Source organism: Hemicordylus capensis, chromosome 3, assembly GCF_027244095.1.
Source record: "Hemicordylus capensis ecotype Gifberg chromosome 3, rHemCap1.1.pri, whole genome shotgun sequence".
Lineage (NCBI taxonomy): Eukaryota > Metazoa > Chordata > Lepidosauria > Squamata > Cordylidae > Hemicordylus > Hemicordylus capensis.
This window is the reverse complement of record NC_069659.1, coordinates 350,762,607-350,775,693: the sequence shown is the minus strand read 5'-3', so window position 1 is coordinate 350,775,693 and position 13,087 is coordinate 350,762,607. Positions and strand designations below refer to the sequence as shown.

The 13,087-nt window shown below is 46.8% G+C and overlaps 1 protein-coding gene across 3 annotated transcripts in view; it reads left to right on the top strand.

Moving 5' to 3' along the window:
* LOC128350406 (cytochrome P450 2J4-like) overlaps positions 1-13,087 on the top strand; it is a 93,777-nt gene that overhangs the window by 79,865 nt on the left and 825 nt on the right. The window lies entirely within an intron of this gene.

Sequence of the window (13,087 nt, the reverse complement as noted above, 5' to 3'; positions counted from 1 at the left end):
CATTGGGGATAAATAATTGCAGTGGGGGTGGTGGTTTTGATTTATTTTGTTTTTGTTTTTTAAGTATAACTAAATTGAATTACGTTAAATTAAATATTTTTAAAGATTGAGAAACGTGTAGAGCTTCCCGATAGTCTAGACCAGGGGTCCTCAAATTTTGCTCCCCAGATGTTGTTGGACTTCAACTCCCATTATCCCCAGACACAATGGCAAAAGACAGTGGATGATGGGAGTTGTAGTGGAATAGCAGATTCAGGGGTGGGAAACCACTTCTTCAGAGCTTCAGAAGCAGTGGAAAACTCCCTCCACTCTTTTTAGTTCATTTGTACTGGCAAGCCTTTCAACTTGATTTTCTCTTGATTTTTCACCTATGCAAGTATATATTTGAGGTTTCTATGGGGAAATGCATTATTCAGAAATGAAAGCTAGTTTTAAATGTTTTGGCAGTGTGAACTAATATTATGATAAAAGGCAAGTTTTCTGAAAGATGCGTGTCAGATGTTTGGATGGGGTTGGGGGGGGCGCAATTTCAGTGCTTGCCCTAGGCGCCATTTTCTATCATCATTCAGTGCATCATAAGTCTGATGTTTGAGATACAAGGCAACTTCACAGGGTTGTTGTGAGGAAAAACCTAAGTATGATGTAGTATGTATCATCATTCATTGCATCATAATTCTGATGTTTGAGATACAAGGCAACTTCACAGGGTTGTTGTGAGGAAAAAACACATGTGTGTCAGTCAGATGTATGTTGGGGGGGGCGACAGGGGGGGCGCAATTTCAGTGCTTGCCCTGGGCGCCGTTTTCCTTAGTTACGCCTCTGGTGACATGTAAGCTCACTGACAGTGTCCGTGACATGTAAGCTCACTGACAGTGTCCGTGACATGTAAGCTCACTGACAGTGTCTGTGACATGTAAGCTCACTGACAGTGTCTGTGACATGTAAGCTCACTGACAGTGTCCGTGACATGTAAGCTCAAGCCACTCAGGCCACGCCAGAACCACTCAACTGCTCAACCCCAGAACCACACTATATCACAGATGTGTGAGCCCAGACCAACCTAAGCACCAAGGACCCAACCCCTCACAGGCCAAGGCAGAAGTTGTCAGTCCATTTTTATGACCTCATCTCAAGCTCAGACATTGTCAGTGAAATGGACAACACTGAGAGGCCCCCTCTGCACCAACACACTGTGTGCTGACCACTGAGCCTGCTCAACCTCAAGCCACAGCCCCACCCCAAGAAGCCTCCCCTCAGTGAAGAGGAACCCCAGGCAAGACCTACCACTGCAGCAACCTCTGAGGGTGAGGCACCTATGCCCCCCTGCCATGTTCCCTGAGCTCCCCCACCCTCTGTAAGCCCCAGGGAACCAGAATCCGGGGAAAGGCCCCCACCACCACTTTACCCACAATATAGGGCTATAGCGGCCCCAAAAGACATCTGGAATCTGCACAATCCCAAGAGCCACAATTAACTCTCACAATCCCAGAGGAACTGCCAAACGTACAGCTACACATACCATTGCACACAGACAGAGACATGCCAGAGGAAGGGGCCCACACAATGCATCCATTGCCCCAGCAACAGCAGCTGACACATGCAACCTCCAGGGACTCCACCTCAAATGACATGGGTCCTGGAATGCTGTTTGCCAAAGACCTCCACTTTGACAACATCACCACACTAATCTCTCCAGTCTGCTTGCCTGAGTTGCGGGATCTATTGGCTCATCCTTTGGAGGCCTCATGCCCAGAAAGAGGCCTGGCTACCATTGAGACGAAAACGCAAGCACAGGCAAGTGCAACACCCCCACCCTCACTACAAGAGCCAAAGTCACCCAGCCCGCCTTTCAGAGCACTACTGGAATCCCCAAGGGGAACTCCCACTCAGGCCTCAGCCTGCAGCACAACATTCTGACATCCAAGAGACCAGCACAATGTTTCCCTTCTATCCTATAATGTGACAGACTGGCATGCCTTCTGCAGAGAGGCCTCCTTTGTAGACTTCATCTCCCACTATGGCGTCATTATGGTCTAGGAGAAACCTGGACTGCTGAGGTTCTCACACTCAAAGGATTCCACTCACACTCATTAAGGGCAGAAGCTGGGGCAGATTGAGTCAGACTCAAGGGTGGTCTGGGGGTGCTAGCCTCCACCACTCTGCTCACAATATTGACAACACTCTCCCCACTCAAGCAGTATGCTATGGCAGTTTCAATCCACCCTAGACACTACTCCCTATTGCTAATTAACATTTACCTCCCTCCTCAGTGTCAGAAACCTCAGGTCAGAAATCTATGGTCTGAACTGGAAAATTGCATAACAGACATTCTCCTCTCCAATCCCAACACTCACGTAGTGCTGGGAGGTCACCTCAATTCCAGGCTGGGGCCCAGTGATGACACCCTATAAACACAACACCAGTGTTACCCACCCAATCCTGAAGCAGACCAACTCCCTCTCACCCGCCTCTCAAAGAAGAGGAGGTTAAACTATGTGGGTCTCTGACTGGCCCAAACTGCCACCACCCTCAATCTTTATATTCTAAACAGCTCATTCAAAAATGATCACCCTGCTGAATTCACTTACTGATCTATTCCAGAATGAGTGTCATTGACTATAATACTACATAATAACCTCTGGAAACCTGTTACATGTTCCCATTTGCTGAGCACTTCAAGGTTATCCTCAATTCGACAACGACCACTTACTGATCTCTCTCTGACAAAGCCCTTCAACCAACAGTCCCACACTGAGGACTGCTACCAACCCCCCATCTCAACAGCAGGAAGAGCTTGCCACATCAAATGGACTGCCCACCTAGCAATATCCAATCTGCTCACCTTGGAACACATTCAGCACATTTGGCTAGCCCTGACTACACCAGAGCCCTCCAGCACAACCCTAGAGATTTATAACAAACTAGTGTTAAGAGTCCCAAAAACATCTAACCCGCAAAACCAACCCTCCCTCCAAATCAGCACCTGTGTCACTCCAATCCATGGTTTGACAAAGACTGCATCAATTCAAAAAAAAGTGCTCATAGATACCTACGATGTCTATGAAACCAACACAAGACTAATGTCTGCACAGGACCTCATTCAGAAGAAGAGGCAATAAAAACAACTGCTCATCTGCAAGAAGAGATATGCTATGAAAGCCTCCTGGTCATGACTCATCCAGGCAGTCAGAGTCAACGATTCAGCCTCATTCTGGTGCATCACAGTGAATCTCCACAGTAATGGCCCCACACAGCTGGATAACTACATCAAGGATTTGGGGGAAACACTTTTACAGATTATACAAAGATGTACCTGCAGAATGCAGCCACCCCCTACATGATATAGAGGACCTGCCCACATGGCCGCCAGTGACAACATCCAAGATTAAGAACCTTATATCCCAGCTAAGGTCAGGGAAGGCCCCCAGGGAGGACTTAATTTTTAGAATGTGAGCCCTTTGGGGACAGGGAGCCATCTTATTTGTTTGTTATTTCTCTTTGTAAACCGCCCTGAGCCATTTTTGGAAGGGCGGTATAGAAATCAAATTATTATTATTATTATTATTATTATTATTATTACTATTATCCTCTATAATAAAACCCTAAGTGAGTGTCCATGGCTTTAGAACGTTGGGGATCTGCGTCCCTGTCTCCCTGGGCTGTTCTGGGCCTGCGCTTTGCGCAGGCCCAGAACAGTCCAAGGGAGACACGACCGCCGACCCACCAGGCGTCTGGGGAGGGGAGGGAAAGCGGGGGCCTGGCAGGAAGTAGCCTCGCAGCTCGACGCTCCACCACCGCCGGTGCAGCAACCTCTGCCTTCAGCCAGCTGCAGCTCCTCTCCTGCCGTCGCCCCTTCTGAGCGAGCCCTCTCCAGGCTCTACCTTCTCTGGCCGCTGATTGAGCAGACGCGACCTGAGGGAAGGGAAAACGGGCGGCCATGCTGGGGAGGGAAGGGAATAATCCAGAATAATCCAGCCGCCCTCCTCGGTGCCTCCTTGCTTGAGGAGCCCGAAGCAGAGTGTTGCCTTCCCAACCCCGCGCGCCCCAGAGGAGTCCTGATGGCTCCTCTTCAGAAGCCAGACAACTTTGGGCACCTCCCCTCCTGAGCGACGGCCGCCCGCGGGGAAGGGGGGCGGCAGCTCTCTCAAGGTGTGCGGGGAGCGGGGCTCCTAAAGCACGCGCTCCTGCGCCTGTTGGAGCGAGACGGAACAAGTATGTAACGTGGCGGCTGGTCGCTTGGCGCGTGCCAGAGGAGGAAACAGCAGCAGCAGCAGCAGCATCGAGCGTCTCATTACCAAGTAATGAATATTTCAGCGCGAGCTAAACAGTCCCCTTGGCTGATGTCACGGGACTTGCTGCTTTGGCGACTCCACCAATCCCCCAAAGAGAAAGCAGGAGCGCAGGACGCAAACCGCGAGTTCATCTGTGGCAAAGAAATGCTCTTGAACGCTGTCACAGCTGCCCGGGCGAGCCTTTCCTTGCACGAGCTACCTTCAGTTTTTACCTCAGAAAGCACCGGGAAATAGACAGACACCTGGGTTTTTAACTGTATTGCGATTTCCTTTGTGTAAGGGACACATTCCTTCCGCAGGCTTCAAGCGCCCCCTTCCTGCTTTGGGATTATTTATTTATTTATTTATTTAAACCCTCGGGGTTAGTAGAGCGCACTTCTCCACAGGCAGAACAAGAAATGTATTGCTGCTCGCACTATTGCTTGCTATCTCACTTCCCTAAAACCAGGCTCTTTTCCAAAAAGGTGTGTACCAGTTTGGTTGCCAAGATTTTTTTTTAAGACTTAGACCTTTAAGGCTTAGTGTGAAGTTGGCCTCAAGCTTGGAAAGAAAGGATATTGGATCTGGGGTTGGAGGACAGAGCTTGCAAACAAGTTTGTGTGTCTCATTTTAGAAATTAAACACTCCTTGATTCTTTTCCTGTGATAATGACTAGATTGACTACTTGATTTCTGTCTCACCCCAGTGTAAGGATCCATTGACTTTTGTTTAATCATTTCTGTTTGTCCCTCTTTGCCTCAAGTGTGCTGAGGAAGAAATAGCAAGGTTATCTACTCTAATGGCATGTGGAATACGTTATATTCCATATATATTTTATTAATGCTCTGCTTAATTATTTACTATTTGTGAAGATGACTGTAATGGTTCAAAATTATAGAACTTTCCAATACTACTTTGCATACTGCGCAGAGATCCACAGCTCTGAGATGTGCATGTACTGCTTGCAAGCCACTCCAAAGTGCAGCCACTCTGGGGCCACTAAGCAGTGCATAATTCTAATTGTGAAGGTACTCTCATTTTTCCCAATGGGTGTGCAAAACAAAGACAGAGAGAAAGAGAGAGAGAGAAAGAGAGAGACAGACAGACAGACAGAAAGACAAAAAAATAGACAGACAGCAAAAGACAAAACAAGGAATGAGGGAGGGAGACAGAACAACAGAGAAAAGAAAAGAAATAAAGAAGGAAAAACAGAAAAGAGAGAGATGGGAAAGAAAAGAACAAAATAAACAAAGAGGAAGGGAAAATAAGAGAGATAAAAGTGAAGAACAAAGGGAAAAAAGAGGGAAAAAGAGAAAAAGTGAAGAACAAAGGGAAAAAAGTGAAGAACAAAGGGAAAAAAAGTGAAGAACAAAGGGAAAAAAGATAGAAAAAGAGAAAAAGGAAAACACACACACACACACACACACACAAACCAACCCCACAGAACACACCCATTATAGAAAGAAGAGAGAAAAAGATAACGAAGAGAATAAAACATATTTTAAAAAAACAAAAAAAAGATAGAAGGAAAAGGAGAACAAGAAAAGGAAGGAAAGGAGAGAAAGGAAGAGAGACAGGGACAAAAAAAAAAAGCAATAGAAAGGAAGAACGCTTAAAGCGGGCGGGAAAGCTAGCGCCCGTTATTATAACGGGCTTAAAAATACTAGTTTTTAATACTGCCTGATATGTATATCTCTAGGCAGTGTACAGAATTTAAAATATCTAAAAGTCACAAATTAAAATACATGACAATAAAAACAATATAATAAAATTATTAAAACAAGTTTTTAAAATTATTAAAAGTAATTCTAATTAAAAGCCTGAGAGAACAGGAGGATCTTGATGTTCTTATTAGAAAGTGTTGGGCTATAAAGTCTGGGTGTTTCATGCTCAGGCAAATGTTCAGGTAAAGAGATCCTCCCCAACTATTGTTGGGTCGATATCCAGAGCAAATACAACAGTGCATCAATTAATTTGCATAACATGCAAATTATTTGCAAGCGAATGTGTGTGATTTTCCAACCACATGAGGACCTGATTTTCAGACTGTACAAGGTCAGAGGTTTGACTCAGTTGTTAGGAGTAATATGTTAAATAAGAAAGAAAGAAAGAAAGAAAGAAAGACAGACAGACTTGGGAAGACCTTACCAAAAAATGGATTAAGCTTGGTATGCATATACTAAGAAGCCCTCCCTCAGGAAATTAAAGGTGACATCCAATGACATCACAGGATTGCAATTATCTCTAAACTGCAGACGCACCTCGCAGTTGCTTCAAGACACTGGCCTGAATGGATGGGGCCAGGATCTCTCCTGCTCCCACCCACTGCAGCTGCAGAAGGGGGAGAAGGAAAAAGGACTGCTCTGCTCCACCCGCAGCCACCCTTCGGCTGTCCACCAGATGCCACTGGGAAGCCCACAGGCAAGAGTTGAGGGGGCGGCGAGAGCATCGCGGGGGCGTCGCGGGGGGTAGCGAGAGCATCACGGGGGTGTCGCAGGTGCGTCGTGGGTGGGCGGTGAGACCGTCGCGGGGGCGGCGAGAGTGTCGCAGGCGGGGGCGGTGAGACCATTGTGGGGGTGTCTCAGGGGGCGGCGGGGGCGGCGCGGGGGCTTCACGGGCATCGCGGGGGCAGGGGCGTCACGGGGGCGGCGGGGGCGGTGGTGGGGGCAGCGTGGGGGGCGGCAAGAGCGTCAACATGTAGGATAAGTTTGAGGAATAGCAGGCGCAAGTCAATTGTGGAGGCTTCCTGCTTCGACCACAGTTTGACTTGGGAGATGGAGTCAAATGCTGCCTTGAGGTCTATGAGGGCTGTGCAGAGGGAGACTGTGTTGTTGGTAGAGTATTTCTCAATTAGTTGCTGTAGAACTGAGCACTGGTCAATCATGGATCGGCCCTCACTGAAGCCATCCTGATCTTCCGTGATGAGATGTTCTTGGTCCAGCCAGTCCCTAAGCTTCCAGTACAGATGTCTAAGGTAGAGCTTACTGATTGTGTTGAGCAAGAGGATGGGTCTGAAGTTTGCAGGGTCGTCCTTTCTGCCTTTGAAGATGGGAATGATGGCCACTAGCCCCCAGTCCTTGAGATTACAGCCATGTGTTTCAATAAATGTGAAGAGCGAGGCCAAAATTGGGGCCCACCACTTCAAGTTGTTTTTATAAGCTCTAAGGGAATTATTATTAACTAGTATTTTTAAGCCCGTTATAATAACGGGCGCTAGCTTTCCCGCCCGCTTTAAGCGTTCTTCCTTTCTATTGCTTTTTTTTTGTCCCTGTCTCTCTTCCTTTCTCTCCTTTCCTTCCTTTTCTTGTTCTCCTTTTCCTTCTATCTTTTTTTTGTTTTTTTTAAAATATGTTTTATTCTCTTCGTTATCTTTTTCTCTCTTCTTTCTATAATGGGTGTGTTCTGTGGGGTTGGTTTGTGTGTGTGTGTGTGTGTGTGTGTTTTCCTTTTTCTCTTTTTCTATCTTTTTTCCCTTTGTTCTTCACTTTTTTTCCCTTTGTTCTTCACTTTTTTCCCTTTGTTCTTCACTTTTTCTCTTTTTCCCTCTTTTTTCCCTTTGTTCTTCACTTTTATCTCTCTTATTTTCCCTTCCTCTCTCTTTGTTTATTTTGTTCTTTTCTTTCCCATCTCTCTCTTTTCTGTTTTTCCTTCTTTATTTCTTTTCTTTTCTCTGTTGTTCTGTCTCCCTCCCTCATTCCTTGTTTTGTCTTTTGCTGTCTGTCTATTTTTTTGTCTTTCTGTCTGTCTGTCTGTCTCTCTCTTTCTCTCTCTCTCTTTCTCTCTGTCTTTGTTTTGCACACCCATTGGGAAAAATGAGAGTACCTTCACAATTAGAATTATGCACTGCTTAGTGGCCCCAGAGTGGCTGCACTTTGGAGTGGCTTGCAAGCAGTACATGCACATCTCAGAGCTGTGGATCTCTGCGCAGTATGCAAAGTAGTATTGGAAAGTTCTATAATTTTGAACCATTACAGTCATCTTCACAAATAGTAAATAATTAAGCAGAGCATTAATAAAATATATATGGAATATAACGTATTCCACATGCCATTAGAGTAGATAACCTTGCTATTTCTTCCTCAGCACACTTGAGGCAAAGAGGGACAAACAGAAATGATTAAACAAAAGTCAATGGATCCTTACACTGGGGTGAGACAGAAATCAAGTAGTCAATCTAGTCATTATCACAGGAAAAGAATCAAGGAGTGTTTAATTTCTAAAATGAGACACACAAACTTGTTTGCAAGCTCTGTCCTCCAACCCCAGATCCAATATCCTTTCTTTCCAAGCTTGAGGCCAACTTCACACTAAGCCTTAAAGGTCTAAGTCTTAAAAAAAAATCTTGGCAACCAAACTGGTACACACCTTTTTGGAAAAGAGCCTGGTTTTAGGGAAGTGAGATAGCAAGCAATAGTGCGAGCAGCAATACATTTCTTGTTCTGCCTGTGGAGAAGTGCGCTCTACTAACCCCGAGGGTTTAAATAAATAAATAAATAAATAATCCCAAAGCAGGAAGGGGGCGCTTGAAGCCTGCGGAAGGAATGTGTCCCTTACACAAAGGAAATCGCAATACAGTTAAAAACCCAGGTGTCTGTCTATTTCCCGGTGCTTTCTGAGGTAAAAACTGAAGGTAGCTCGTGCAAGGAAAGGCTCGCCCGGGCAGCTGTGACAGCGTTCAAGAGCATTTCTTTGCCACAGATGAACTCGCGGTTTGCGTCCTGCGCTCCTGCTTTCTCTTTGGGGGATTGGTGGAGTCGCCAAAGCAGCAAGTCCCGTGACATCAGCCAAGGGGACTGTTTAGCTCGCGCTGAAATATTCATTACTTGGTAATGAGATGCTCGATGCTGCTGCTGCTGCTGCTGTTTCCTCCTCTGGCACGCGCCAAGCGACCAGCCGCCACGTTACATACTTGTTCCGTCTCGCTCCAACAGGCGCAGGAGCGCGTGCTTTAGGAGCCCCGCTCCCCGCACACCTTGAGAGAGCTGCCGCCCCCCTTCCCCGCGGGCGGCCGTCGCTCAGGAGGGGAGGTGCCCAAAGTTGTCTGGCTTCTGAAGAGGAGCCATCAGGACTCCTCTGGGGCGCGCGGGGTTGGGAAGGCAACACTCTGCTTCGGGCTCCTCAAGCAAGGAGGCACCGAGGAGGGCGGCTGGATTATTCTGGATTATTCCCTTCCCTCCCCAGCATGGCCGCCCGTTTTCCCTTCCCTCAGGTCGCGTCTGCTCAATCAGCGGCCAGAGAAGGTAGAGCCTGGAGAGGGCTCGCTCAGAAGGGGCGACGGCAGGAGAGGAGCTGCAGCTGGCTGAAGGCAGAGGTTGCTGCACCGGCGGTGGTGGAGCGTCGAGCTGCGAGGCTACTTCCTGCCAGGCCCCCGCTTTCCCTCCCCTCCCCAGACGCCTGGTGGGTCGGCGGTCGTGTCTCCCTTGGACTGTTCTGGGCCTGCGCAAAGCGCAGGCCTAGAACAGCCCAGGGAGACAGGGACGCAGATCCCCAACGTTCTAAAGCCATGGACACTCACTTAGGGTTTTATTATAGAGGATGATAGATAGATAGATAGATAGATAGATAGATAGATAGATAAGATAATATACAAATTCAGTTTTTAACCTTTTCTAATTAGCTGTGTGTGGTGCTGTCATGGATTCCTCACCAACTGCAGACTACCATCCCACTCTATTTCCCAAAACCTGTATATGCTATTTATTGATGAACAAGTAAATTTTAGCCCATTAAATAACGGGCGCTAGGAAGGGAATGGGCCGATAACCGCCCTCCCAGCTGCCCGACTTACCCTTCCCCGCACCCCCCCCAAAGGAATAAGGGCCTCCGCGGCCGCCGGAACTGCCCTCCCGCCCTCCCAGCTGCCCGAGCCCTACTCACCCGAGTCAGCCCGCAAGAGCCGGGCGAAGTGCAAGCATGTTTTCAAAAGGTCCAGAGAGGAGCTCGCGGACAGAGCTCCTCTCTGTGCTAAGTGTTCGAGACTTAGCACAGAGAGGAGCTCTGTCCGCGAGCTCCTCTCTGGACCTTTTGAAAACATGCTTGCACTTCGCCCGGCTCTTGCGGGCTGACTCGGGTGAGTAGGGCTCGGGCAGCTGGGAGGGCGGGAGGGCAGTTCCGGCAGCCGCGGAGGCCCTTATTCCTTTGGGGGGGGGTGCGGGGAAGGGTAAGTCGGGCAGCTGGGAGGGCGGGAAGGTGGATATCGGCTGTGGCGGCGCCGCTGCCAGCCTCTATGCCGCGGCCGGTCTCCCCGGCCAGGCAAGGGCCCCAAGCCGCCCGGCTGCGGCGGCGGCGCCAGGCCTCGGCGGCGGCTCGGCCACCACCTCGGCCGGCTTCCCTCGCCGCCTCCTCCCCCCGCCCGGCTTCGGCGGCGCGGCCATGGCTCCGCCGCCGCCTTGGCCGCGCCGCGTCCTCTGGCCGAGGCGGCAGCTTTGCCGCCGCCTCGGCCAGTGTCCCCTGCCGCCGCTTATCCGGCTTCTTCGGGCGGCCACTTCTGGCCGCCCAAGATGGCCGCCGGGTGCTGGCGGTCGTGTCTCCCTTGGACTGTTCTGAGCGTGCACTCCGCGCACGCTCAGAACAGTCGAGGCACGAACGCACGCTTGGTGTCCGTCCACGGACGGACACCAAGCGTTTTATTAGAGAGGATAAATATGCTATTTATTGGTTGATATATGCTGATTTAAATATGCTATTTATTGGTGAAGCTGAAGTTACCAAATTAGGAGAGAGATACACAGACTGCAGAGCTGCCACCGTACAGCTCCCTTATTCCAGCTGAGATGGCCCCTCCCTCCCCAACTGCCACCACAGAATGACCAGGGGACATCTTTCTATGAGGAGAGGGGAGGAGAGAGACTCACATTCTGTGGAGCTGCCACTATCCAGCTCCATTTCCCAGCTTATGTTCATGAAAGATACTCAAAACCTAAAGAGGACAGCATGTAAAGATGTAAAATGTTGCTTGTATGGTTATTTACTTATGCTTTTATGTAAATTGCTTTGAGAGGTTCGCCTGAAAAGCAGTATATAAATGCCAATAAATAAATAAATAAATGAATGAATGAATGAATAAATGCTCATGCTGAAAAGCAGTGCTGAATGCATTCTCATCACCACTAAATTCTACAATTGAACCCACAGAATGTGGTAGGGATTAAGGCTTTTATGCTTGAGTCTTGCTACGGTCACCATATACATCAGATAAGTACATAAAATGTAACACTGAAATGACTATAGGCAGGAAAAGAGCAGGAGGCAGCAAGAATTCATGGTGGCTTAATGCCAAATTAAACACACAAAACCAAAATAATATTGATAGAAGATAAATAAAGACAACACTAAGTTTAAGATATTAATAGCTGCAGTAGAACAAAAAATACACTGAGCTTTTCAGTTAAGGCTGCAATTCTGTACACACTTACTTGGGAGAAAGTCTTATTGTAACCAAGGGTACTTACTTCCAAAATCTGATTGAAACCTATGGTAGGTATGCATAGAATGGATTACACTATAAATTCAAAAACCTTAGGCATTACAATATAGAGTTAGGCAGTGATTTACATCAAAATCAAGCTATCCTCTCAATTGCCCTATAGAAATCCTCTGCTGACCAAAAACAAAGGCAACATTCCTCAGGGTATTACTTATTGTGAATCTCTTCCAGCCAGCCTCCTTTACTTGCCTTTCTCTAAGTCTAGTGGTTGAACAGAATAGTGATTACCAGGCCTGTGCAAATTTAGATTTTTTAAAAAATGGATTTTATCTGAAGTTGCCCAACGTTTGTAAAAATTGGTAAAATTCAAATCTGATTTTTCTAAAAATAAAATCAGTAAAGTTGGAATTAATTCTGAAATATCAAAATTAATTTCAGAAATCCTTCAGAATTATGGAATTAGCAAAATGGAACAGGATCCACCCCCCTAAATTTAAGGAAATTTCAGTGAGGGAATTTTTAAAATCACTAAAGATTACTGTTTGGTTCTAGAGCCTTGAAACCTGCTGCACATATGGGCAAGGAGGTCAGGGCCATCTGTAGTGAATTTGAAGATAATTTATCAATCTTCTTATTTGGGGTGAATTTTTGAAATATTTGTTTGAAAATGGCTATAAATGGTGAAATCTGGCTTGTTTCAAGCCTGAATTTTACAAAAACTTCTGAAACTGAAGATCCCCTGTGGACCATAATTCCACCAATATGTGGAGGAATATGCCCTTTGCCTTGATGAAAAGAGGTAAAGGCAAGCCCTGTTCGCCTCCTATTATATTTCAGATGTAATATAATATTTCAAATGTAATGTAATATTTCAGGAATGGATGGGCATACAATTATGAAATCTGGCACACATGAAGTCCCTATTGGCAGGACTCTATAATATTATTTTTCAAGGCTATGTGTAAGTCCTCTGATTTTGGGGGAAATATTTTTTTGGGAGAACTAGAAATAGAAAAAAGGTCTAAAACTGGCCTGTTACAAGCCAGAACATTACAAAACGTTCTGGATCTGAAGTCCTCTCTAAGACCATCATTACACACACACACACACGCACACGCACACACACACACACCACCCCATGTGGAGGAACAAGGACATTCCTTTGATTTTATATTAATTTTTGTCTTCCTCGTTGCAGAAGCACACAGTCATTAAAAGTGAAAGTACTTTGAATATTCTAGTTTTGTGGTTAGAAATAATTTCTCACTTTCTCTTCTAGGCATTAAGGGATTAACCCTTTTTAAAAGTTCTCCCTGTTCCTGCAATGAGGAAGAAGAAATTAATATAAAATCAAAGGAATGTCATTTTTCTTCCACATGGGGGTGGAATG